At 36.4% G+C, this 27,702-nt stretch overlaps 1 long non-coding RNA gene across 1 annotated transcript; it reads left to right on the forward strand.

Moving 5' to 3' along the window:
- Positions 1–1,196: 1,196 nt before the first annotated feature.
- LOC149137866 (uncharacterized) lies at positions 1,197–26,063 on the forward strand. The gene is made up of 2 exons (XR_016244337.1): positions 1,197–2,495; positions 25,622–26,063. It is a non-coding gene; the product is annotated as an uncharacterized LOC149137866 (long non-coding RNA).
- Positions 26,064–27,702: the final 1,639 nt, after the last annotated feature.

Below are 27,702 nucleotides of genomic sequence, written 5' to 3' on the forward strand. Positions count from 1 at the left end.
GGTCAGGCGAATAAGGAAGAACGTTATTCTCCATCTGGCAAATCAATTGCAACTCAGACTGACTTGGTCTCATATATATAAGGAAGAAAGAAAAGCGATTCAAGCTTAATAGAAAAAACAAAACAGCCAGTGTTGTGGGGTGGGGGTGTAGTGGCGAAGATAAGTAAGCGGAATATCTTAGCAAGGTCTAGACAACAAATTGGAATGGAATTCAAAACAAGAGTGAGATTCCAGCTGATAGGTGGAGTCCTTCTTCAATTGCTTGGTTGTGTAATTACGAAGTTCGCTTAGCATCCACTTGCCCAAGGTTTGCAACACCTTGGACAAGTGTATTCTGCCACAGCCTTGACTTGAGTTCACTAACATCTTGTGAGTGGAATTTGGTGGACGAAAAGTGTGCGAGAACCCATGTATGTGTGTGTGTATCTTTCGTTGGTAAAGGAAGTGAATAACGACGGAAAACAGGTATTCGTTGAAGTATGTTGCACTAAGTCACACATGTTCCCTTATCACTTTCGGCAAAAGAAATGCAAAGAGCTGTAATGTTTGGTCTGTTGGAAATGTGTAACCAATGCCGCTACTATTCACAAATTACAATATAAAATAAATAAAAATTACTAATCCTTTATTTATTAACGCATGTGAGCCATAGCTGATCGATTCGTTCGTGTCAGTGTATTGCCATATTAATTGAAGGATAGTTCAGATATTTCACATAATTATGATTCTGTGTAATTTCTTCAGAAACAAGATCACTCTAAAATACATGGCTCAGTTCTACAATGAACAGCGGCAATGTACTGGACTTGGATTATTTTACTAACCTAATACAAAATATGGTAAGGTACAGTACCAGACTTAAGCTAATTCCTTTTATGTTCTGAACTCAAATACCACCAAAAGTACTATTTGAATTCAATCCTTCCGGTTTGATAAAATAAGCACTAACTGACTGCACCTCTCCCACTTACTGTGTATGTATATGTATGTGTGTATATATGTGGGGGTGGGGAGTCTTATGTGTTGAAAATTGTTATTATCCAAGAATTGTGCACTGAGAGCTGGTAGAACTGTCTAGTCATTTAATTTCATCTGCATATTCTGTGTTCAAATACTGCAACACAAACTCTCACGCGAACGTGCGGTCTCTCCCAAGCCTACGCACCAAAAGTAATTTCAACAGCTCTGTCGATTAATACAAACTTACCTGTAGCCCTCTTACATATATTTGTGTGAATATGTGTTTATCTAAATCAGGCATGAGTAACCTTTTTCAAGAAGCGTAATCATGGCTCATCATCAGTTGGCCCACACTACTAAAAAGAATTCAAGATATTTCGTTAGGTGTGCATTCAGAAAGTCCTGCGGGCCGCAGTTTCCCCATGATTTATCTAAAAGAAAGAGAGAAATAGATATGAAAGAAAACAATACAATGTGTTTTTACCAAGTAATCGGTTTCTGCTCGCATATTAAAATAATTATTTATATTATACCTAATTAATTATTTTATTTACTGAATCAACAGCAGTTCATTATTAAATCAGATTACACATATCCTATTAAACGAAACTTGAATGAAATTTTTTACGGAATCAAGCGCTGCAAATAATCTACGCAATACACAAAACAGACATTTTTTGAAAATTTATTTCTGAGAAACAAGACAAAATTTTAATAGTCCTCATACGTAACGCGGCTAGCTGGCAGAATCGTGAGCACGTCGGGGGAAAACGCTTAGCGGTATTTCAGGTCTTTATGTTTTGAGTTTAAATTTCGCTGAGCTCGACTTTGCCTTTCATCCTCTCGGAATCGATAAAATAAGTACCAATTGAACACTGGGGTTGATGTAATCGATTTACCCCCCGAAATTACTGGCCTTGTGCCAAAATTTGAAATCAATATTTCTCATGTATACTCCTACTTTCTTTATATTTATTTGTTTATATAGCTTTCAAGTTAGGGTGATGTCACATCTGGTAGAAAAGTAACGGGTCACACGTGACTTAAATATTTCAGACTTTTGTAGAAGTAATATTGCAAACAGTCAAAATTGAATAAACCAAAAGACATCGGTACCTGACTTCAAGAAAATGTAAGCAATAAAACATCGCTCTGTAATCTGACAGTTAGCAACTGTACCTATTGCAGTGGAGAACTAAAAAGAAAAATTGGACCATCTGTAGTTTTCGGGAGATAAACATATCTAGAACTTCAGAAGGCCTTAGATACTATTAAAAAAAAAAGGCAAACGATAAAACAATTTAGTTATTATTTAATCGACAAGTGTGAAAAAAAAGTCTTTAAGGAAAGTCTGGGCGAGATGTGTAAACTAAAAGCCAAAGAACTTTGAGTACATTTATAATTACCTCGAGCAAATTGCAGATTTAACTTTCAAACTGTATATTTAACGACAAGTTCAGGAGAGTCCATTCTTAAATGATATGTGTATGCTTGTGTACGGACGACCGTGGTTATGTGCCAATCATATTTTTAAGGTAAGTTTTTTTCAAAATATTGTTGTATTTGGGGACGGTCATGTTGCCAGTTTAGCCAATGAAAACACACGCACTATATATTTGGTGTTCACTCGCTTCAGCTTTATTTTATATTGTATTTCGGCCAGTTTTTTCGTCACACTTCTGTGACCTCATCAGTGGTCCTTTGCCTTCTTCTTTCTTTTATTGTGTCTCTCCTTACTAACGATCTGCCATTTTGTATTCCTATTGTATGTATCTTTATTTGCGCATATCCCTCTGTGTGTCTATGTTTAGTAAGTGTTTGTGGGAATGTGTATGGTACCTGCATTATCAGTATCCCTTGTTTATCCACGTTCGTTTAATTTACTTTTATTTGTTTTATTCATGTTTTTATCTACTTTTTTTTTTGTATTAATTTTATTTTATTTTGTTCATGTATATAATTATTCAATTCCATTTATTTATCTGTGTATCGTATTAGTTTCATACTATTATCAGTTTATGGGGATCTTATTCTGTCATAGGTTGTGATGTGGGGTGTGCTAGTGTTCCATTCTAGTTTTCTATTCAGGGTAGGGTTATCTTCTATTATGTGTGTAGCTTTCATAATTTGTCTAAACGTTGCGTCTGTTCTATGTGCGGACAATATTTTAACCTCTATGTTGTTGAGCGAGCTCGGCGTGCTGGTACAGAACCGATGAGCTCTTCTCTTCCTTAAGTTACCTCCAAAGCTCATTTACCCGCTCTCCTATGCTCTGTACTATCTCTCTACATACATCATTGTCTTGTTTCTGCACCGTTCCTCTATAATTCGTATACTATAGACAACATTCCTAGCTTTACAGTTTGTCTGTGGGCTAAATCTACATACAATACAGTTCCTATCAGTACAGGGGGTTCCACTAAAAGGGTAGGTTCGACCGATTAGGAATTTGATAAGGTTACCTGGCATTTCTACAACCTTAATTCTTAGCTTATTTTCTCAAAATATTGTTGATTTTCTGAATTTTCTCGGGTCCTGTAGCCAAAATATAAAATATCAGGAAAATATATAAAGTAAATAATTTCTTTTCGTTCTTTTAATCTTAACAGTTCGTTAAGTATAAAACTTAGCGATAGGGACGAGACCCCTTGTACTAACGACTAGAAAGATATAACCAGCTATTGTATATGTGCGCGCGCGAGCATGTAAGCATGAATACGTGTGCAAACTTTGACAGTAGAATTGCTCAGAGAACCTACTGAATGCATTAAGCTGAGTACATCTAGGAAGAAAATATTTATAAATAGACGCAAAGGAATAAATTGAATATTACATGAAGGTCAATAACCGTTGGGTCAAATTGAATAAAGAATGAATATCTCTCGAAAATATATTCTTTGTATAACGTATATGATGAAAGAAAGAGGAATTCCGCATTAATTCTCTGATCAATTTATACCCAGTCATTATTAATGTTCCTGTATATTTCTATTTCATTCTGCACCCGATTTTCTTTTTTCTTTAATTTCTTACCTTCTTAATGATTTCCAAGTTATTGCAGTGTGATGTAGCAATAGTAACTCAGCTTAAAATTTCAAACTTATGGATACTTTGCTTTAAAAATATAGCATGTCCAAAAGCTTGTCAAGTTTCGATTGTCTTTCCTTTTTTCATCCGTTATTGGATGGTAATTATAAGTTAATAAAAGCCAATATAATTCTCTTATCTTGTAATTTAAAAGAAACTTGTCTACACCTATTTCAATAAAGTTAACAACTACTGACTAACAATAAAAAAGTGATTTTAAATCATCGTGTTATTATCAGGCCTTATTCCTTTAATACAAAGGATCCTTATTATTGGTATAATGACTCCCCCCCCCAAAAAAAAAACAAGATTTATCAACTAAAGTTACCAATTAAAGTTGTTTCTGCAAAGTCAAAAGTAATCAACAAAATCAAACGAAGAGTGATGTTGCATCCATATAAACTAGTTTTTGGTGAGCTAAAGAAGAAGCCTTTACGCAGACATTCAACTTGTTGGTAATAGTAACCAAATCTTCCTCATATCACACCTACCACCTAAAGAAATTGAACAGCCTTGATATAGTCTCATTATTACTCACTATTTCCTGCAACTATCTTTGGGAATATACCATGCAAAGCGTTCTCTTGCCAGTCAGATAATCTTCCTTCTTGTTTCTGGTTTTTAACTTCATTTGGTTTTTTGGTTTCCCTATAGCCTACTGTGACTCTAGCAACTCTTAATAAACTTTCTTCACTATTACCTACACAGGAGGCTATATCTACTTTAGTTAACTCCACTATCTTACTAATATTAACCCTCTTCCACCTTCTTTTCTAGGTAAGTATAATCTTGCTACTCCTATTCTTGGGTGAAATCCTCCATTCATATTGAATTCCTTCCTAGTTCTTCTGTCTAGGTTTGTTAATTCAGATTTTGTCTAATCTACAGAAGCTGCTGAGTATCTAAGTAACGATACAACCATAGTAGATTCGGACCATTTAGCTTTGACTTCATTAGCTTCCTCACCCTTTCTGATGTACTCCTCAATTTTTTATTTCATTTCTATAGTTAGTACTCAGTCAGATTCTAATACATTTAGATACTTATAACTCCCTCCTTCTTTGAATGATTTTAATGTCTGGCCATCTGGCATTTGGATGCCTTCACTGCTGACTACTTGTTCCTTTTCAATGACAAATATTGCACACTTATCTATGCACAAATTCCGTGCCAATATCTTTGCTGAATTAAGGAATCTCTTTTTTATTCTTACTAAAAAAGCTTCCGATCGTCCACCTAGACCCAAACGTTAATTTTACCTTTACTATTTCTGAACTGATACTCTGCCTTTACCTTTCTTAATATTAAACTGAGGGTGGTTAAACATAAGACAAATATTAAAAGGGATAACGAGTCTCCTTGATAAATTCCTCTCTTGATATTAATTTTCGCTAAGGCTGCTGCTGCTATTATTATTATTATTATTATTATTATTATTAATATTATTATTATTAATATTATTATTATTATTGCGAGCTGGCAGAATCGTTAGCAAGTCAGGCAAAATGCTTAGCAACATTTCGTCCGTCTTTACATTCTGAGTTCAAATTCCGCTGAGGTCGACTTTACCTGCCATCCTTTTGAGATCGATAAAATCAGTGCCAGTTGAGAACTGGGGTTGATGTAATGGACTTACTCTCTCCCCCAAAATTGCTGGCCTTGTGCCAAAATTATTATTATTATTATTTCTTAGCTTTCAAATTAGAGCGTCGTAATTTCCCCAAGTAAGATATGACTCATATATTTCGTTAGCTATTTTTCTGTTTACATAACACTTCTTTTTCGGAGATCTCCAGGTGTTCAGAACCTTTAATTTACTATTTCCTCACCTGTCTTAAATTTCGCTTGCCTGAGCTTCTTATATTAGATTTAAATACTCTTAACATTTTCCCATCGTTGTATTTTGCAGTGAAACTTTTTGTTTATTTTTATATATAGTTTCTCTCACCCTTTAATTCTATAATTAACTATTATCCTTATATAATATGTATGTCACCTAATTAGTCACATAACACCGAGTATTTTAAATTTTAATCAAGTCTCATAATTTCACTCCATCGTTCTCATTGCTTCCGACCAATCGTTTGCCTTCTTTCTGAAACGTATCTCTGTTAATATGGTTGCTGCTCCAAGAAACTAACGCAAGACTATTTTCATTTCACCGGCAACAGTTACCCCGTTAACCTACTGTCGATAACTTCGAAACTGTGGAGATGAAGGCAAATTATTTCTTCCATTCTTCATTGGAGTGTAATGAAAACATGCCACTAAACTCACATATTAGTGTGCACATGTCCACATTGCTAGATGACCACTGAATCCCTTGAGTTCATCCTATCTTTGGCAGGTCTGTTTTCTATCCTGCAGAGTATTTTAAATCACTGTTCTCGTGAAGCAAGCTTGGTGGGGTTGCCAGTTTAGTCATTGGGCACCCGACATGGCAACTTGTAATCAGTTACAAGTTATCGGTAGCGTTCTGATACGCATGTAGCTCTCTCTCACGTGAAAAGAAATGAATAAAAAAAAACTTGCGCTAGTCTAGCATTTGTGTCTCGTAAGAATGAAAGATTCATATAAAAATAGGAATTGTTGTTTCTATTCATTCCTATATCTCAAGCATGCATTTGATTCATTCAGCAAATGCCAATAATACACATACGGTCGGTGTGTGTGTGTGTGTGTGTGTGTGTGTGTGTGTGTGTGCGTGCGTGCGTGCGTGCGTGCGTGCGTGCGTGCGTGCGTGCGTGCGTGCGTGCGTGCGTGCGTGCGTGCGTGCGTGCGTGCGTGCGTGCGCGGAACTACCAACCTGTTGTAATAGTGTATCCCCTACATGATAAATTGCAAGATTCTGAAAGATGGTCATAGAATGTTCTTCAGATATTTTACGAAAGGGCTATTTGTCACTGGCATTGAAATTCTTGTTTCATTTGAGTTGTTTTTGTTTTTTTTTTATTTTTAACATATTAACCTTATAACTACAACACCACATTAATTTTCTCTCTTATTTTTTCATTAAAATACAGTTCGTGCTTCAATTTTCTCCCCTTTTTTGTTTTGACATTTGAAAGCATTATCCTGTTAATGGCATTTGGAAATATTATCGTCTGCTAATGCTGTGAAGTTTTCCATAGTTTACTTCACAGTTCTGAAATAGTCTCTTTGTACAGCTTAATTTTTTGTTTTATGTTATGTTGACGGAGATTCTGCTTTTGTCCTTTTGAAGCTATTTCTTTATGCTTTAAATGAATTGTCCTAGAATGGAGAGATGAAAAGCAAATGCTAATCACAACGTGACATTTAGATTATGTGATACCTTGTAAGATGTAATAAACTGTATCATCAGTTCTTATATAACCTAACCAGTAGGCTATTGTGCCATATCATTCAAAATAAAGGGTATAAAAATATTCAATGTGTATATCATATGGTGAAAGAGGAAATATTGGGACGATAATTATAAGTATCATATATACAGACGAAGAAAAAAATCTTTGGGGAGTGTTTTCCACCCACTAGCCTAACAATACTCTTACCTAGATAAGATTTGTTCCATGCCCACACTGGCACTTCAGGTAAATCCAATTAGACAGCTGGAAGTTTCTGGGTAAGCTTTCGATGATTTTGCACCCACTTCTGTTATCTACTAGCTCCACGCAGTCGTTCCGTGCGTCCAAAATATAGTTCCAGTCGCCCACTAGTACTAAAGAGTGAGACGTTCCCGGGAATGTTTTTAGACGTCTGAAAAAATCTGGCCTTCTAACCCCTGTCAGGGCATAAGGGCCACCAATATAAAGGCGCCACAACTTCGCTACGTCCAGGACCACCAATTTATCGTCTGGGTCCAAAAAGTTTGCCCGTACTTTGAGATCTAAGGTTTTCCAGAATAGCACTGCTACTCCGCCTCCCTATTTCAGAGTCGAAAATGGGCGCTACTGTGTACACTCTAGAAATCCTCGTCTCGCTGATAGCTACCGCATTCTATGTAGAGTGACTTGAGATTGTTGAGCAAGCGACCTTGCTTCCAAGCTGACCTCAGCTTGGAAGCGCACACACCACTCTTAGTACAGCCATGTTCGTCAGAGAATGAAAAGGAGAGATCACTCACCTTGATCTTCGAGAAGTTTGGGTGTTCCGAGCCTCTCTTCGGGCGAATGTTTTCTAAAAGGCTCTTCTGAAAGTCATTGCCACATGCAAAAGTACTGTTTTTAATGCTATGTTTTATTGTCAGATGTACATCTTGCAGGTGGGTAAGGCATTTAAAAAAATGATTATCTGTTACTTAGCATCATAAGTGGAATATAAACCCCCTAAGATCATAGCCACAATGATTTACATAAAGCAATAATACGATACTGATTACTATGAGGATTCTATATAAGATTATGCCTTTATGAAATATTAAAAAAATTCTTGTTGAAATATTTCTAGAAATTATTTTTTTCGCTTGTTCTTGTGAGTCTTTCCTTCTGTCTTTCTCTCGTCATTTAGCAGAGAAAAGCCGACCTTACGCTTTATCAATTATATCAAATGTCAGCATCTCTGAAATATGGATCAACTTAAACGAAATATTTCCGTAGCAGACTTGTTTATTTAGTTGTGTATGATATTGCTCGAAATTCCAGCTCTTCTTCCGCAATGCGAGCGAATGAATTATATTGAATCAATTGCCTAGCAACAAGCATCACTAAAATCAGTTACTCTCTTCCTCTACCTTTTATTATTATACGTGCGCGTGTGTGTGTGAATGAATGAGCGCTTGCGTCTGAGCCTTTCTACATGTACGAGTAAACCTCTGCAGACATATGCGTGTATTTATCGCTCTGTGTGTGTAGGTGTAGCGCGGACGGGCTTACGAGCATGCAGGCTTCCTTCCTGGTCACTGTCAGAGTAGAATATCAATAATTCATTTCACTTTATACGATTCTTCTATTCAAGGTCCCAGTGAGATGAAACAGATCAGGATCGACCCACTCTCCCTTTCCGTTCTTGCTGCGCATCGATTTGTTCGTAGTCAGTAAATTCGCACGCTATATGACAGTGGAAAATTGAAGCAGCAGTCATGTTAATTGGCTGCCGGTCGCTTTACTATCAAATACACCTAGTATCTGATTTATTCGTAACTAATTCCGGGAAAATCAGGAAAAAAAAGAAAAAGAAACCTTTCATTCTTGTTTCCTAGCAACCAGTTTCTGCTAAACAAAATATAGATTCGTCTGTGCAAGCGTGCTTCTATACACACGCAGGCGTGAACACACACACACACACACACACACACACACGTCTGTGAACATATGGGAGCGTACATTTTTTCAACATGATCCATTTGTCGAAAGCGAAGTGATGGGAATTGAACTACATATCTTTCGCTTGCTGTAATGGTTTTCAAGACCAATTTAGTGCATAGATATTTTTAAAACCGAAAATGTGTGTGTGTGTGTAAATGGTAACTAGACACATCAACCTCACTAAGCACACAGGCACGTACGCATATTTTGGTGTGTGTGTGTGTGTACGCGCACGTACAGACAGAGAGCTAGAAAAAGAGAGAGAAAGAAATGGTGGCAATGATGGCGATAACTGTTCCTTGCTTTTAGACCACTGAAGGGGTTGCCAATGAAGGGTCCGCACATATTTTTTGCTGTGGCTGATTAAGCTTCTGTAGATTATGTAACCTATATTGGTGCACACGCGGCCAAGAGACAGATGAATAATGAATCTCTCTAATGACAAAGGATTAGTTATCCTATATCAGTCAATATGTTTTAATAAAATCAAGCAATACAGCATAAAGCATTGACCAATTCAAGATGGAGAAAAAAAAGTATTTCCATTCATGCGCTAAAACAGTTCTGGAATTACAAGCCCTTAGGAAGAAACATGGTACTTGTTTCAGTCATTTGACTGCGGCCATGCTGGAGCACTGCCTTAAAGGGATTTTTAGTCGAAGAAATCGACCGCAGGACTTATTCTTTGTAAACATAGTACTTATTCTTTCGGTCTGTCTAGGCGAACCGCTAAGTTACGGGGACGTAAACACACCAACATCGGTTGTCAAACGATGGTGGGGGGACAAACACAGACTCAAAGACACACAAATATATATATATAGAGAGAGAGGGGGGAGAATTCACAAAAAAAACCAAAAGATGAAGACAGGTGGTATATATATCTATATATATATATATATATATATATATATATGGATATAGATAGATAGATACTCAGTTGCGAGATTGCTACGCAATAACCAGCATTTTGGGCATGTATAATAGGGTACACTACCAGCAGTATATTGGATAGGTAATATCCCTCAGTTGGTTGGTTTCCCAACCTCTAACTCTCACAGAAATAGATAGATAGATATACGACGGGCTTCGTTCAGTTTCCGTCTACCAAATCCACTCACAAGGCTTTGGTGGTCGGCCTGCTGTGGGGACTAAATCCAGAATCATATGGTTGGGAAGCAAACCCGCTTACAGACAGGAATGAAACTGGGCATCTCTTGTTGACATCGTGCTATTCGCTTCCTTTCCCCTCACAATAAAGTTTTCCAATCTAAGCGCTATGCTAGCAATTTCGAGGAGATGAAGTTAGTACATTGGCTGGCATATTATTTTAACGATCTCGAAAGGAGGAAAGGCAAAGCTGACCTCGGTGAGATTTGAACTCAGAATTTCTCTTACAAATAAATGTTTAAATGCGGCTCTAGTATTATTCCCTTCATGGGACTGTCACATTAAGTTGACAGCATACAGATATTTTCTATATTTTCCAAAATCTCGATCGGTTCTCCAGGTGTTACCTATCTTGCCCGCTGATTTCCGATTCTAAACACCCCTAGAGGGAATTTTATGCGTTAATTGCATGAATAATCTCAAATAATCGAAGTTATTTCTAAAACATATGAAATATGAGGCCTTAACGTTTCTATTTTTAGTTTGTAGAACGCCCTTCCAAAGTATTTTCCCTCAGTGAAGTTGCTGAGATTTAAACTAACGTGATAGTAACCTTATGAAACGCTTTTCATATCAGCTCGTGATCCACCAAGTACCTGCTGCTTTACACTTGTTCGTTGTATTAGCAGGATTCACGAAGGTAGTTCCGACTGATTACATTAAAGTTGAATGTCAAAATTATTTGTTTTTATCTATATATAATAGACGATTTTTTTTATTGAGAAAACATGGGTGAAGACAAAGTTTTGTGGCTATGAACTTCGCTTCACAACTACGAGATTTCGGATTCGATTTCACTGCGAGACACTGAGAAAGTGTCCTCTACCAGAGTTTTGGTTCGACCAAAGCTTTGTGAGTGAAATTTGATAGATAGGAACTATGTATAAGTGTATCGGAGGGGCCGTTTTTATTCTAGGGTAGTAGAGTTAATGTATCGCCCAGTTTAACGCCACAATCTGACTCTTAAATGTTTTTAACGGAAACTACTCTGATGCAAATATTTGAGTCGGGTCCTCGACCTGTTGATAACTTCTTTATTCGTATTAGTCACAGAGGCCTTGAAGAGGGTTATAAGCGCTGCTGTTTCCCCTCTGATGAAACCATTACAAGTTATATCTGCTGTTATTGTAATTTCTGTGCCATGTTTTATCTCTTTCCGATCTAGCTTATCAATACATTACCTCGAGACACTTTACAAAAAGTATATCTCTATTTCTAATTAACATAAACATAAATAAATAATACATTCTTGAAGTGGAATATAATTATTTACCTACTTTTATATACGAGGGTAAGTCAAAAATTATACGCATCCTTGTTTCTGTAATTTATTAAAACAAAAGCAGGGGTTGAACAATTACATCACTTTCGACATGGTCTCCTTTCTTTTCGATGCACTACTTCCAGCGGTCCACAAGCTTACTTATTCCATCGGAGATGAAAGTTTTCGGCTGGTAGCGCAGCCATTTATGCACCTCTTCCACCACTTTTTTCACTATAGCAAATCAACGACCTTGTAAAGAATGTTTGAGCGGTCCAAAGAGGTAATAGCGAGAAGGGACGAGATCTGGACCGTATGCATGTTCCAGCTACTCGAAATCTAATTTTCAATGCTTTCAACGCTGTGGATGGTCATGTGTGGGCGTGCATTGTCGTGCAACAATAACACTTACTTTGACAACAGATCTCAGTGTTTGGTGAGAATTACTGGTTTCAGTTTGTTGGCCACCATTTCACTGTAGCTTACACAGGTAACGGTTGGCTCTTTTTCCAGGTAATGCTCCAGTATGGGCCATTTCACATCCCAATAACCGGTTAGCATCATTTATTCTGCAAAAGATTGACTCTTGAATTTCCTTTTTTGCTGGCGACTCCGAGTGTTTCTACTCCGTACCCTGCCTTTTGGATTTTAGCTGAAAGTGATGGACCCAAATCTTACCTCATCTGTAACTATTCTCTCCGAAAAAGCTTCGCTTTCATCGTTGAAGCTGTCAAGTAAACGTTACAGATCTCCACACGATTGCGCTTATGCGCTTCGGTAAGCTCTCTTGGCACCCATCTCGCACCGACTTTGCGGAAGCGAAGCTTGTAGCGGATGATTTCGTATGCAGAACTATGACTGATTTGCAGAGAGCATGCCACCTCATCGATGGTCACTCGTCGGTTCTCCAGAACCATCTCTCGAGCTGGTTGAATCTTCATGTCAGTGGTGGAGGTTGGTGGGCGTCCTGCTCTCCTTCGTACTTCATGCTAGTTCAGTCATTTTTAAACTTCGCGATCCACTCAGACACACTTTTACGCGTTAGAGCAATGTCTCCGTATTGTACTGAAAACCTGCGACGAATTTCAGCCCATGATACACGTTCAAACCACAGAAATCAAATCACTGATCTCTCTTCTTCTTCTTTGGTGCACATTACCAGCAGAGCGATCATGTTTACTGTGTAACTCGAGAAAGAAAATTGGAGTGATCAAGATCAAACCTCGGTTACATAACCACAAAAGTACCAATTTTTAGCACGCTAACGCTAATGACAAATGTAACGAGCGTCAAGAAAGTTTTAGCGATACTTTTTAACTTCCTCTAGTATATTTGATATGTCACAGATTTGGATATCATTTACCAATGTCTATATCTGGACATAGATAATATAACCATGTAAATACATACCCCCTGTCTCATCGTTTTTATACAGATTTGAAGTTCAACTCTTGATGGTTTACATAAACAAGTGCCTGGGTCCGAAACATGATCAATCGGCATGTTATTGGGTATGAATCGAAACAATTTGTAAGATTAATATTTGTATTTTTATTTACATTATATTATATTTATTGTAATATAATATTATGTTAATAAAATATATTTAAAATATGTCAATTGTAAAACTCCATTTTCTTTTTAATTTTTGTATACACGCACGCACGCACGCACACTCTCTCTCTCTCTCACACACACATATTCGACGAGCTTTTTTCATTTTCCATCTGCTAAATTCACTCACAAGGCTCGGGACAATAGCAGAAAACACTTGCCCAGGGTGCTACATAATGAGACTATAAAACGAAACCATGTGTTGAGAAATAAACTTCTTGACCCACAGCCAACAAATTGTATATGTACATGCAAAAAATACATATATATGTATGTATATCTATATACGTGTGATTGTGTGTGAGAGAGAAAGTATTTCTGTATTAAAAGTAAACATTCAGCTTCAGTATATTTCTAATTTCTACTATTTTGTTCACTTTAAGTAAATTACTTCAGTTACCTTATCCTGGAGATTTATCACCAATGGCAAAGGAGTTTAGTATGTCCCATTCTAAGTAACAATTTGAAATTTTCTTGCATAATTTCCAAATTTTTGAAGCTGCTGACAAGATTAATAAAATTCTGAATTCGATGACGAGATTCATTAAATCTGTTCTTACTCCACAATAAACAAGAGATACAATCCTTGACTTTATAAAGTGGTTGCATTGTTGCCTCGTCTATCAATTTGTTTGTTGTTTTTCGTCGGTATTATAAGGTTTCACTATATTCCTGCCAGATAAATATTTGAGCATCAGATAAATACCACAAAAGTGAACATGGCAGTTGTGGTGCCGTGTTTTAAGGCATTGAATTGCATATTCTAAGAAACAACTGTCAATATATAATAAATTACCAAATGAAATCCTTGTAAATGATCTTCAAGTATATAATTGTAAACCATCTGGAGAAATACTAATAGTTTAATATAAAAAAAAACGCTGAGTGGAATTAGAAAGGAACATTCTACATAATGTCTTTAGAGATATTGAAGAATTTGTTTTTAATTACTGTCTAAGAGAAGGAAAGGCAAGGCACTGTTAGACTTAGCTGAGCTGATATCTGTGGAATGGAGTAAAGTAGCCAGAGAGTGTATTCTATAAGGTTATATCCTTGGAAAGGAAAACTTGGGCAAAGTCCTTGACAGCGTAATTTATTCTGCTTTTTGACCTGTTTAGTGCAGGATTTCCGAGTGAGACAGAGATGATAGATGGGGGGGGGGGGGGGGGAACAGGTGGCTTAAATGAAGGTGAAATGCAACTTAATCGATCAGGCCTGCCGAATCCTTTGAAGAGGAAAGGAGAATATGCAGTATGTCTGTGAACCAATGCTGGAGTGTGAATGAATATTTGCCAATCAGGATGGAGTTCTTTGACTGGAGTCAAGACTTTTGCATTGTAAAACTATAGCACTGTTTACCAGATGCGTGATTATTACTCTAATGTTGATCACATATGTGCTTTGTAAAAGATCAGTGACTGATCAAGAACGAAGTTTTAGAAGTTCTGGAGAATGTCTAGCCTTTAGGCTGCAATTTTAAGAATGTTATGTCTATTCGCCAGGCACTCGTAACGAGAATTTATAGTGTGACTTCGACGGTTTTAACAGCGGTTTGCTTATTAATAGCAGGGCCAGCTCAAAGTACCGGCAACTCGGGCAGTCGCCCGGGGCGCCATGTGCTTTTTAGTCTACATTTTCAGTTTCTTTTTATGAAAGTTTTTATACTTGTAAGGGCACCGAAGTTCAGCTTACCCGGGGCGCCAGCAACCCTAGGGCCGGCCTTGATTAGTAGGGAGGGTGTATTGTTGCATGGTTTTCATCCTTGATATGTGTAGTGGTCGCACTTTAGTACTGTTGGTGAAAACAATGTTGTCATATTCTCATTGAGTGGTGTCGATTTGGAGTCTCTTTGTTTTATAAGGTTGCCAAATGTGAGGTTCAATACAAGCAATCAGACGTTAGGTCGTTTACTAACTTAAATATCCTCAGCAAGTGATGCTTCTTTTCATGATATACAGGGACGCTTTCTTCAGAGTTACGCAATCGATTGTTTTGACGCTGGCACTTAATAATAATGACTATAGCGAGGAGGTAGATAAAATCGACTTCAGATGCATTGCACTCTCAGCAATGAGACATTGAAGTAGACACTATAAAATATCTATTCTGTTATTTCCGTCATACGATCTCAACTGTCTTAGCTAAACAATAAGAGAAGTATACCGCACATGCTTTAGTAAAAACATTCTACATATGAGGAGAAGGAGAGAGATGGGGGAGGGGGGAGAGAGAGAGGGAGAGAGAATTCCCAAAACTTATGTAATTTTCAGTCGCCGAATAGTAAATGATATAAATGTTCTGGTTGATGTGTAAATATATTGTCAAAGAAATCACAGAAGTGGATATGAAACAACGAATAATACACTAGTAATGCGATGTAGTAGAAGCAGTAGTAGTAATGACGGTGGTGGAAACAGCAGCAGCAGCAGCAGTTATGGCAACAGCAGGAGTAGCAATATCAGTCACATACGTATATTGAATTTCGATCGATACAGGAATATTTTAAGATAACCATTAACGTGTAAATTATGTAGTCCGGCACATCAGTCGAACGACTAGAACAACTCGCACATCTCATCTAACGTAAAAAGCCTTACAGCTGTGAGAGCTACTGTAGTTTAACAATGAGTTTCTTGATTTGTTGATAAGGGGTTGGGGGGGGTCTGTTTGGTTTTTGGTCTTAACCCGCCTATGTTTAAAGAATCATGCTGCAATGTGGAAATTTCGGTTATCTTTCGAATTAGTATAGATAGGTCCCTAATTTGAGATGCGACGTGCTACGATACGTTTTGCTGCATCGGCCGCAATCCCGGGTATCGCCGCCCTGAACGGAGAGGAGTGAAAAATAAACAAATACAGGAGCCTGACAGGCGCTATCAGTTTGTGCCGGTCGCCGTCGAAGCGCCAGGTGTTCTCGGACTCCGCGCTGCCGATTTCCTTCACCAAATCGGGATACCTGCGACCTATCTGAGAAACGAGTCCCGCGAAGTGGGATGGCTGTTGCAGCAAGTGTCACTGGCCATTCTACACGGCAACACCTTTGCAATCATGTCCGCGAGGCGCGGCTAAACACGCCATTAGTTCTGGGGTGTACAACAACCCATTACACTCTCCCCACCTGATCTTCTGCTGCTTAATTCCCCCCAACCCTATTTCTCCTTTTTCTTTGTTTCCTAGTCGAGGTAGTTAAAAAAAATTTTCCTCGGTAATTTGATCTTTTATACTTTAATGTTTTCATTTGCTATAAAAATATGTTGCTGATAAAACATCAAATAGAGGAATTTAAAGTTATTCCATTCAGACTTCAACTGGTTTCATATTTTTCAGGAAAAAAACAATACAGTGGTGAAGTAGATATAGTTAAAACTCATATTAGAAATAAGTCCAAATAATCCGGTGTTTTAGATGAATATTAAAAGTATAGTATATTTCTAATATATGTTGATGTCGCTCAATCAGTAAGTCTATACGCGCTATTGTTGAAAATAAATAGATCTTATTGCTTTTTGAGGGCTAGTTATTAAATATGAAGTACCAGTAGTATGATGGTGTCGGATCATTTAGATTTCATTTAACCATGAAACATTAAACTACCTTGCTAATTCTTCAAATAATACTGCAAAATGAACGAGCTGGCAGAAAACTTCCTGCCCAGAATGAGAAGCGAATCTGAAGACAGACAACTTTGACAGATAGCTCTTATGTTAGACAGTCGAAGGCTTTGTTGATATCAAGGGCAACAACGTTGCTTTCGTTGACGTTCTTGTCGGTGAAAGATCATTGTGAATTATTTAAGAAAGCATGTTCCGGTAGAGCTTCCCTACGGAAAACGTACAGATGGTTGCTGAGGTGGGGGACTAAATCTAATGAAAGAGCTGCCTGTTTACGGCTTGGAATACTGGAAATATGGATATTGGGTTAGTAGTTTTGCAACGTTAGAGAGGTTCTTCGGAATATATTATGGTTCACGAATGAGAGACGTTTCCGCACTTGGCGACTGTGTGTATGGGGGAACTGATATGGTAGAGACTGAGACTTTGGAAATCAGTGAGCAGCAGATATGGTTGCTTTTTAATGGGAAAGTCATGTTCGTTGATAAGTAACAGAGAAGAGGGTTCTGCAAAGTTAGTTGGCATGAGATCAAAAAGGTTCACTGAAAATTCAAGATAGTGAGTTTGAGCTGTATCTGAAGGAATACTTTGCTTCCTTGGTGGTAGGTAAATGACTCCCAGTTGTTGCTGTTATAATCAAACAGTATTCCAGTTTCACCCTCAAAACTTTTTAATGGTATCCCGCCCGATATGATGTGGTTTGAGAAAATTTGGTTGAAATTTAGAGACTATATAGAGACTCCATTGTACTGGTGTTGAAGGTGGTGTGCAACCTTCTCAGTGTTTTAGTCAGCGTTCTTCGCATATGGTACTGCAGCGTAACTATAAGTTTTTAAGCTGATAGTACTTGACTGTGTGAGAGATATGGCGGTAAATATCTAGATAGTTGGAAGTTTTCAAAGAGTTATAAGGAAATATGCATTAGAAACACGGTTCGATTTATGTGGAATACACTGTCAATAGCTACGAACAAATTTCAAATTAAATATTTGAAAAGGAAATATATTCTTTTCAAGAATACGGAATTTTGTTTTAGAAACCGGGCATGTGCTTTCAATAGCACGCATAAATGAATAGTTTTAGCTAAGCACGCTTAGCTTGGTCACAAGCTAAATGTTTGTTCTGCTTCTTCTTGATAACCATCATCAACATAAAAATAATATAAAGAAATTTGAATCACCTTTCCATATATAGGGTCTGAAGGATTAGTTCTTCGGAAGGTTAAACTCATTGTACTTCTAGCGATAATGAGCGCGTTAAAGTATAGGGTAAAATCTGAGTGAATCGATTCTTGCTTGAACAATTTCTATTCATTTAACAACGATAATGCTGTAAAGAAAAGCATATAGGACATAAATTCCCCATTCCTCTATCTCAAAATCATAAAGAGAGACCATTTGAGTGTAATCTCATTTACATGCGATGACAAATTTATAAAATGCGCGTTCCCCACAAAAAACTGGGGTGAAATTGTTCTAACCGCACAAGAGCACTAACCAGAGTCACAGTTCATAGACACAAACCATGAGATATATATGGCATATTTGAACATAGATGTTCTAAATTTGCCCAGTTACAAAGCTGATGTTTACTGCATCGGAGAGGGGGGCAAAATTTCTTTACTCACAAAATTAAATGAGGAAGAAAAAAAACAAATCTCAGTGAGATTATTTTGAAGCGTACATCAGTTGAGCAATTCAAAGTTTAAAATAAACAATAACATGACGTTCTACAACACTATAACAAGTTATTTGATATTCTAATTTTGACTTATCCAAAAATGCTGTCGTTTAGTCCCAGGTCAACTCTGAGCATGTAGCACCGTGTCTTTTTAAGATTATATCTAGAAGTACTTAATCCAGTCTATCTTTTCGTTATTTTGGACGGTCGGGTGCTGTTAAAAGAGACATTTTACTGCTATTTCTAGCAGATTGAGTGAGCGCGTAGAGCCTTTATCTCATTGGCTCTTGATATTTTAATGCAATAACATTAACCGCTAGACAAGTGGTTCCCAACAGCTGGTATTGGACCAGTAATAAGTACAACTTTTTCTAGTTGGTTCACTTACAAAGTCTTCAGAAGACAAAAATTACATGCATTTAGACAATACAGATAGATTTATATCTAAAATTTAATTCAATATAATTATCCACGACTTAAAAAGAAAATTTTCTTTAATTTAGATTATGACCACCTCAGATTTGAACCACCGCTTTTAAATAGCTATAGAAATTCTATACTTAGACTACTTGACAATGAAACTACTCTAAACTATCAAAAAATTTATTTATGAACTTTACAGTTAAATGATAAAGGAACTTAAATGTAACGGAAATTAGATAAGGAATGATCTTCAGAAACCTTCTTACGAGGTAAAAAAAAAAATAATAACAAGAAATTATGAATATTATTTCTGTAAACTGTTGTCACCAAACTTCACTAACATTGCACATTCTTTCAGTTTGATACATAACGGGTGTATCACAAAGAGCATGCGAGTTTGCGTTGTATGTACTTTATAATGAATACTTAACGATTCTGCTTGTCAAGACGTGAGTTAAAATGTTTACGCTTTCAAAGTGAAATAACCTAACCTTGATCTTGATATTCTTATCTCCTGTAATCCTTTCTACTAATAAGTACAAGGTCTAAAATTTTTGGGTTAGTGGATTACATCGACCCCAATACTCAACCAGTACTTATTCTATCGATCCCGAAAGGATGAGAGACAAATTTGATTCCAGCGGAACTTGAACTCAGACCATAAGAACGGCTGAAATGCCGCTAAACATTCCGTCCGGCGTGCTAACGATTCTGCCAGCTCGCTGCCTTTTTATCTGTTTTAATCAAGAACATCAGAGAGTAAAGGCAAATGGAAGAGAGGTAACGGATGTTAATGGACATGAGAGTGGCAACAGCAAGGAATAATGTTAAAATATTATTTTATAACTAACACTATAAATTATCTAAATTCAACTTTTTTTAATGACATCAGTCCGTCTAGCTCGTTATTGTAAAAATATTTAACGTAACGAAGCAGAAGATATATCAAATTTATGTATCAAAAAGTGATAAGTTAAAAAAATTATTGGACTGTTACAGACAATCGTATTTCGTTCGTCAACTTTAAACTGGTGTGTGTGTGTGTGTTCGCTTTGCTTTTGTTTTTATTAAACCCGGCAAAATAGCATAAAAATAATGGTTTTACTACTTGCCAACGACACTCGATTTCTCTCTAATTTATCTATCTAAATACATTCTTTCTTCTCGCTTCTGCCTACTCTTTCTCTCCTATGGACATATACCTCTACCTATATTTTATTCAAACTGATGTTATGTATCAATGTTTATCAAAGACCAATATATGAAAAGCTTATACTTATTTTTATATATCACTGTGCGACCTTTTTTTTTTTTTTTTTTTTTTTTTAGTCAAAGATATATGTTCAAATTAATGTATGTTCTATCTTATAACACAATTTAACATCAGAAATGGGTATTTGTTGTTATTGTTTTGTAACCCCAGGTTAACCCTTATCGAGCAAAACTATGATCAAAACCATTCCGACTATGCCTATCCTGTCAGTACTACGTTATCTAATGCAGGGGTTTTCATATTTGAGGTGGTAAGCTGTAATTTACTGAACACAGGGGCAAAAATGAATAGAACATTATCTATATCTTTTACTTATTTCTGCTATTGGACTGTGACCATGCTAGGGTACTGCTCTGAAGAGTTTAGTCGAACAAATCGACTCCAGTACCTGTTTTGCCGAACCGCTAAGTTATGAGGACGTAAACAAACCTACACCGGTTGTCAGGCGGTGTGTGTGTGAGAGAGAGAGAGAGTCAGGCACAATCACAGACACACAAGCTCATATACGACATGCTTCCAAACAATTCCATCTGCCAAATTCACTCAGTAGGCATTAGTCGGGCCAGAGTTATAAAGAAAATACTTGTTCAAGATGCCGCGCAGTGAGACTGAACCCGAAACCACACGGTTTTTAAATTTATAAAACATTTATTATTGAGAACATTTTAAAAAGTATATAACTTCATACAATTTACAAGTTACGAATGTGTACATGTGGGCGTGCAAACATACATACGCATGCACGTCAACATTCCCCCATTTCCACAAATAATAGGGAAAATAAAATGATATATGCATTAAAGAAGAGAATGGAGAAAGTAAGAGATACAAATGGGAGAAAAGGAGAGATTAAGCACTGAAAAACAAGTTTCTGAAATTGAGATAAAAGTAGACCGGTAGACAAAGAATGCAATATTACTTGTTAATAGTCTAGTGCACTAGTTCTGAACTCGTTATGGTTCATGGACTACTAGTACAAGCAATGGATCCCATACCCACTATTTTTTTTACGAGTGAATTCGCGCGCGCGCTATGACGCTATGATATTTTGGGTCTTTGGATCTTTCTGAATTGACGGGCACCACTTTTCATTTTCCGGGTCTTTGACTAAAGAAACTAGAGAGTTAAATTATAAATTTAAAATATCACAATAAAAATAAGGGTAAAATTAAACTCATAAGATTAACTAAACAAACAAACAAAAAATGCATCAGCGAAGGTGTCTCTAAGCGGTTTTTCGATTTGCTGGAATTAGCAGACATGTTTCCTTCAAGTCACACCCTATCATTTAAAAATTTAAAAAACCCATTGTATAATGTAGTCATAGATATGTCTGAAAATAGACTGTGGTTAAGGCTGAAAAGCTTTTGATTGTAGGTCTGTTTGACTAGAGTCGTCATAAGCTAAACAACAAATAATCAAGAAAACAGATGTAAGAGGTCGAGGAGAAACATAATGCATGAGAAAATAAGACATCAAAGGCATTTTATATGACGTCTGTTCGAATTTCTTATATCGAATAACTGTTCAACCTCTTCCATCTGAATCTATATCCAAAGTCTGTTCTTTTAGTTTCATATTCAAGGCAGTTGTGAATAAAGAAGTTAAGAACGAACATTTCTTTTAAAACTTATGCTGGCCAACTTGTTACAGTGAGCAATATAAAATTGGTGTTGGGCGGCAGAACTACAGCTTTCTAAAGAAACCGCATTAAACTCCCATCATAACTTGAAAGTGTGAAAGTATTTTTTTAAAGCCATATTTGTCAGATATTGAATAGCAGTATTAACAGACTACTCTGAAAGCTATTGTCACATGATTCGGAAATCTATCGCAGACATACGCAAAGTATTTGAAGTTCATTGAACATACTCAAACAAAAAGAAACAAAACATAACTTTATACCGTGTAGCTTAATATGGCTTAACCTAGTGAAGACGTATGACTGTGTCCTACAATATACTGTTACGAAGGCAGTTAGTTTCTTCCGTCTCGGGCAGATTAAAATTACGTCAATTTAAAGCATTTCGCCATCAGGAAATTCATTACCTGTTGGCAGAAAATCGAAATAAATATCTTCATGGGAAACACAATTTAACCACTTCCTTCTGTAACAGAAAGAAGGAAAGAAGGTACAAAATAGCATTACAATTGGTAGTATCATCACCGTAAGGAGAAATACGAGTAGTTTGACTGGACAAGCGATGCCCGCTCGAGACCGAAATGAAGAACTGTAATTTTTCTTTAATATAGTACAGGATGAAAGATCCTTGTCTCGAAATCGGAAGGGATCGCGTAATCGAATAATGATGTCAAAACCAAGAAAGAGTCACACAACCATCAGCATGTAAAATACAGTACGAGCCTTAAATCTTGATGGAACCGTAAGGTTGCTGTCATGAAATAGAAAGTTTTGGGCATTTTTTAACCAAGTGGAACCTATCCTTTCCCAAGTCTGAACACAACTGATTTCATCTAGAGAGAATGTGAAAGAGAGAAAGCGGGAATAATCCCCTACCACTATTGGTCTGGTACTTTATTTATTAATCTGGAAAGGATAAAAAGTAAAACTCACCTCGGCGTTGTTGTAAAGAATATTGCAAGACGTTCTATCCGACGTTCTAACTCCAACTCAAACACAATTTTGTAATTTCACGACTTTGTTTTGTGCATCAGCCCGGTATCTTGTTTAGCGTGGAGAGAATGGAAAAATATGCAAGATTCCTACAGAAATAGAAAAATATCAAATATTCCATAGCATCTAAAAGTCTAAAAATTAAATTATCGCTGGTTGAAGAGGTTCGGGTAGCAAAACACTCGCTGTCACATAGTCTTGAGTATATTTAAGTATCCGTTATCCGTGCGACCCAGGCAAAGTTTTAGACAGGCAGAATTGTGTGAGCGATAATTGTGAATAACAGAATTCAGCCTGAAAATGAATGAATTCATCGGTGCTACCTAAACAAATACCCACGGGCATATGGCGTAGTGGTTAAGAGCGCGGGCTATTAACCCCAAGATTCCGAGTTCGAGTCCAAGCAGCGACCTGAACAATAATAATAATAATAATAATAACATCTAAAAATACCTTAGGAATGAGAACCCAGGTTCGAAATTTCCCCAAGACACCTGAAGGAGACTGGAGAGTATATCAGCCGAAACGTTGTGTTAACAACAAACAAGATGAGGACAAATATCCGTCGAATGTAAATAATATAAATAATGTACATAATTCCTCATCTCTTAAATATAGAACTGTAAAATTTAAATCAAATTTCACAGGAAAACTTCAATTAAAAAAATTGTTTTTTTTTCTTTGTTTTGTTTCATTGTTTCGTTCAACATCTGTAATAATAAAAACAAAATTCTGTCTGTCCGTCTGGACCCCTGTATCTCAGTCTACATTTGCTCTACATAGTCATATTATATCTTTTTGGAATCGGGGTGATCTCAGGATTGAAAATCTGCCCTTCGTTTGGTTCTTGAACATCCAGTATTAGGATCTGATTTAAAATCATATGGGTTGCCATTTCTAGCAGATAAAGCTTGGCTGATTCACGCCATCTTGGTAGCGTTTATCAGATGGCGTCAGAGATCAAGGCGATAAATTACATTCTCTTCGTCGAGATAAAAACTTTGGGACAAATTGGCCAACAGTTGGAATTCAACTTGGGACTGGAACAATAGAATGATTGCATTGCAGAATTAATTCTCATCCGTCCTTAAACTCTGCTTAAACACCACCGGGACATATAGTCGTTATAGACGTATTTATAGTCAGGCTATTTAGCTCTCTCTAGTTTTGGGCCGCATTATCATTAAGGTGACGAGCTGGCAGAAACGTTAGCACGCGGGGAAAAATACTTAGCGGCATTTCGTCCGTCTACGCTTTCTGAATTCAAATTCCGCCGCGGTCGACTTTGCCTTTCGTCCTTTCGGGGTTAATGAAATAACTACAAGCTGGGCACTGTGGCTGATGTAACGACTAGCCACCACCTTCAAAATTTCAGACCTTGTGCCTATAATAGAAAGGATTATTATTGTTATTAGTGATCACTCTTAGTCTTTCTAACTGAGAAGAACATACTTCACAAAAGAAGTCTAATAAAAATAAAACGTCCTTTGAACCAGGTAGGTTCAAAGACAAAGTTCACTCCCATTAGAATTGTCAATGTTTTCTAAAATTTCCAAGTTATTAATATTATTGGAGTTATCTTGCATCTTTGTTGCTTTTAGATTTTAAACACCTCTAAAAGGAAACGTTGTTTATTAATTGTATAAATAATTTCAGTTAATCGAAATTTTTCAACTCACTGTCTTAATTTCGTAAAACTCCCCTCAACTATTTCATTATTGTTTTAATGAAAGAACAGACTAATAAACATTATTCTCTCTTCACAGAAAACAAAATATTTACAAACCAATTACCACTACTTCAAGGAAGCATTCAATTGCTCTTTGAGTATACCAATGTGCGCGCGCGTATGTGCGTAATGTTTCTTTTTTAACTCGGACATCTAAAGAAGAAGTTTCTGCCGGTAAAACCCTATATGTAATTTATACTATGTCTCTCCTTGCCTGTAAAATTGATCGACATGCCCGGATTATTGCAGAAATTTCTGTTTGATGACTTCACTGCTGGTATTATTGTTTCATCGTGATATCAAAAGTTAATGGGTAGCAAACGCGGCTTACATAAGAGGCTATAGTAGCGGCGGATCATGATCAAAGTAAAGGAAATTGTAAACGTTTTAGAGCCAATTGTGACATACACTCCCTACGAAGAATATGAATGGAAAATGAAATTGTAAACTAAATTATACGACAAGCTATCTCAGTGTTGCATTCTCATAGACGGGGAGGGAAAGCAGTAGAACCATTGCAAACAGTAGAAAGCTGGAATGATGCTTTATGCTTTCAAATTCTGAGCCTTGGTAATTTCAAATTTTACAATGTGGTTTTTGTCTTCTGCTCATTCAAGGTCAATAATATGTAATTAGTAATTTCCTAACCTATTAAAAATACATGCCTTTCTGTCTAGACTACAAAAAATACAGTGAAGATGGGAAAATAATACTTATGGGTATTGTGATAGACTAGAGGCAACGCAGTACCTAACTCGTTGCCTCAATTTCCTGAGTTAAATTCAGTCTGGAGTCACTTTTGCCTTTTATTCTTTCTTAGCCGATCAATTGATTAATATCGTCTCTCTTTTAAAAGAACGGAATGTTTCTTTTTCTCTTTTCGTTCTTTTCAGCCGGCAAAATTCTGTACAAAAGAGTTGTTCAGTCAAGGTGTTCTGCTACACAATTTACCAACAGCTAATGAACAGTAGGCAGCCGATCAAAAGGATTTATTTCAGGCTCGGAGTCCATGTGAATAAGAATGTGTGTAATAACCTACTTAAGCGCGCTCTAAAATATCTTCAAAGCTAGTTATTCAATACGTAACATTAAACATTAAAATTCTACTAGAACACGGATTTTCAAACTTTTTTTACAGCGCACCCTTCATATTCCACCAATGATGGCCTATCCCATGAGAAGAATTTAGTCTAAGATAGTTGGATACTGTAGAACAGACAGGCATTATATGTTATTAATTCAATTTTAAAAAATTCAAATCTAGTCATAGTCAATTTTGCCACTAATCCTTCTGCGGTTGATAAAATAAAATAGCAGAGATTTATATATAAACGACTATTTCTTTTTCTAAAATGTCTAAGCTTTGTGCCTATGTAAGAAATCAATTTCATTTAATGCTACATTTTTGATATGTAAACTAAGTAATATGTGATATCATTGATCATAAGAGAAAATGCGCAGCAGACAAGCTAAATTTTTCAATCTTACGATGCTGAATGTTCCATCATAGTGATATTTGAAAAAAGTTGAAGATATGTAAAAGCTGTAAGTTTCTTCTCGTAAAATAAATCAACAAGTTCTGGACGAATACTAAATATAACAAACAACTTATGGAGCTAACGAGAGAGACTCTACGCAGTTGTTCGACCGCCAAGAAATGGCAACCAAACTTCCCTCAAATCATACACAGACGTCTTAAAAACAATGAGGACATATTATAAAAAGTAGTCCAAGATGGTCCTTAAAAACGTTATAGGCATGGCTGGTGAATTTGATAATAGATTTGTTCGATAACAGTTGACCTTGAATTAAACAATAGCTAAATAGTAAAAGCTTATATAGCCAGAAGTAGAACACTGAATGGAAAACGGCTAGAAATTACAAACGCTCCAATATTTCGACAATTTAACGAAACACACTTGTTTATAAACATAAATATGTTGATTGTGGTACAAGACGGCAATTTTAGCACAAGGCCGCAAATTTACTGAGAAGTATAATCGACTGAGCCAACCTCAGTACATTAATGGAGTTTATTTTCTTGATTGTGGTGAGATGAAAGAAAAGTAAACTCCGACGGTATTTGAATTCAAAGCATAAATGGAACTAAATACGGGGTATTTAGTTCGGCACTTGTAATTTTAGCGTCCCACAACCTTCGTTACCATTACTCAATATTGTGATTGTTTCGCCTTCCAAACTGTTAAAACTCCTCCATCAGTTCGCTTCTTTCTTAATACCATACATGCATAACGGTTATATTGTGAATATCGCGTCAAATAGATAAAATGCTGGCAAAATTTGATAACAAAACAGCGCAGGGTTGGGTTTAAGATTCGATGAGATTTTATAATTCAAAATGTAGTGTTTGTCGTTCTGAAATACATGACTGTTCTAGGTTATACTTAAAATAGGGACATAGTGTTTCTAATATCTTGTGTGTACGTAAAAATACTGCTGATGTTCCCTAAAACGACCAGGGTATGCTTTCTTCACCTTTTTCACATGTTTTCTAAAGGTCTGTACAATTGATATTTTATTGTTGGATCTTAGAAACCCTTCAACATTCTATCTACTTAATAATTCTGTATTTTCTTGCCTTTCATACCAATATAATAGTATTATAGGTAAATTATATCCTTGTTGGACATATATTTAATAAAACGGAAGCAATTTGCTATTGTTTGTTTAGAGATTCCTGAAACCATTTTCCATACAACAGATTTCCGTACAATGCTTACATTAAGTTAAATGATAAATAGTTGACACCAAAATTCTTTTCACGACATATCCATAGACTTTTCTACAAGATTTTTCAACTAAAATCTATAGTGTACTTAAAACATTGTGATAGAAACAAAACAAAACACAAAGCGCTTTGCATTTGACAGATAAGTGGTTAGCAGAATGACTGAGAATCTTATTTTCCATTAGGTGTTTATTTACACCTATAACAATTTCTTTCACTTCCAAA

The sequence above is a fragment of the Octopus bimaculoides genome, chromosome 1 (genome assembly GCF_046866305.1).
Source record: "Octopus bimaculoides isolate indiv1 chromosome 1, ASM4686630v1, whole genome shotgun sequence".
Lineage (NCBI taxonomy): Eukaryota > Metazoa > Mollusca > Cephalopoda > Octopoda > Octopodidae > Octopus > Octopus bimaculoides.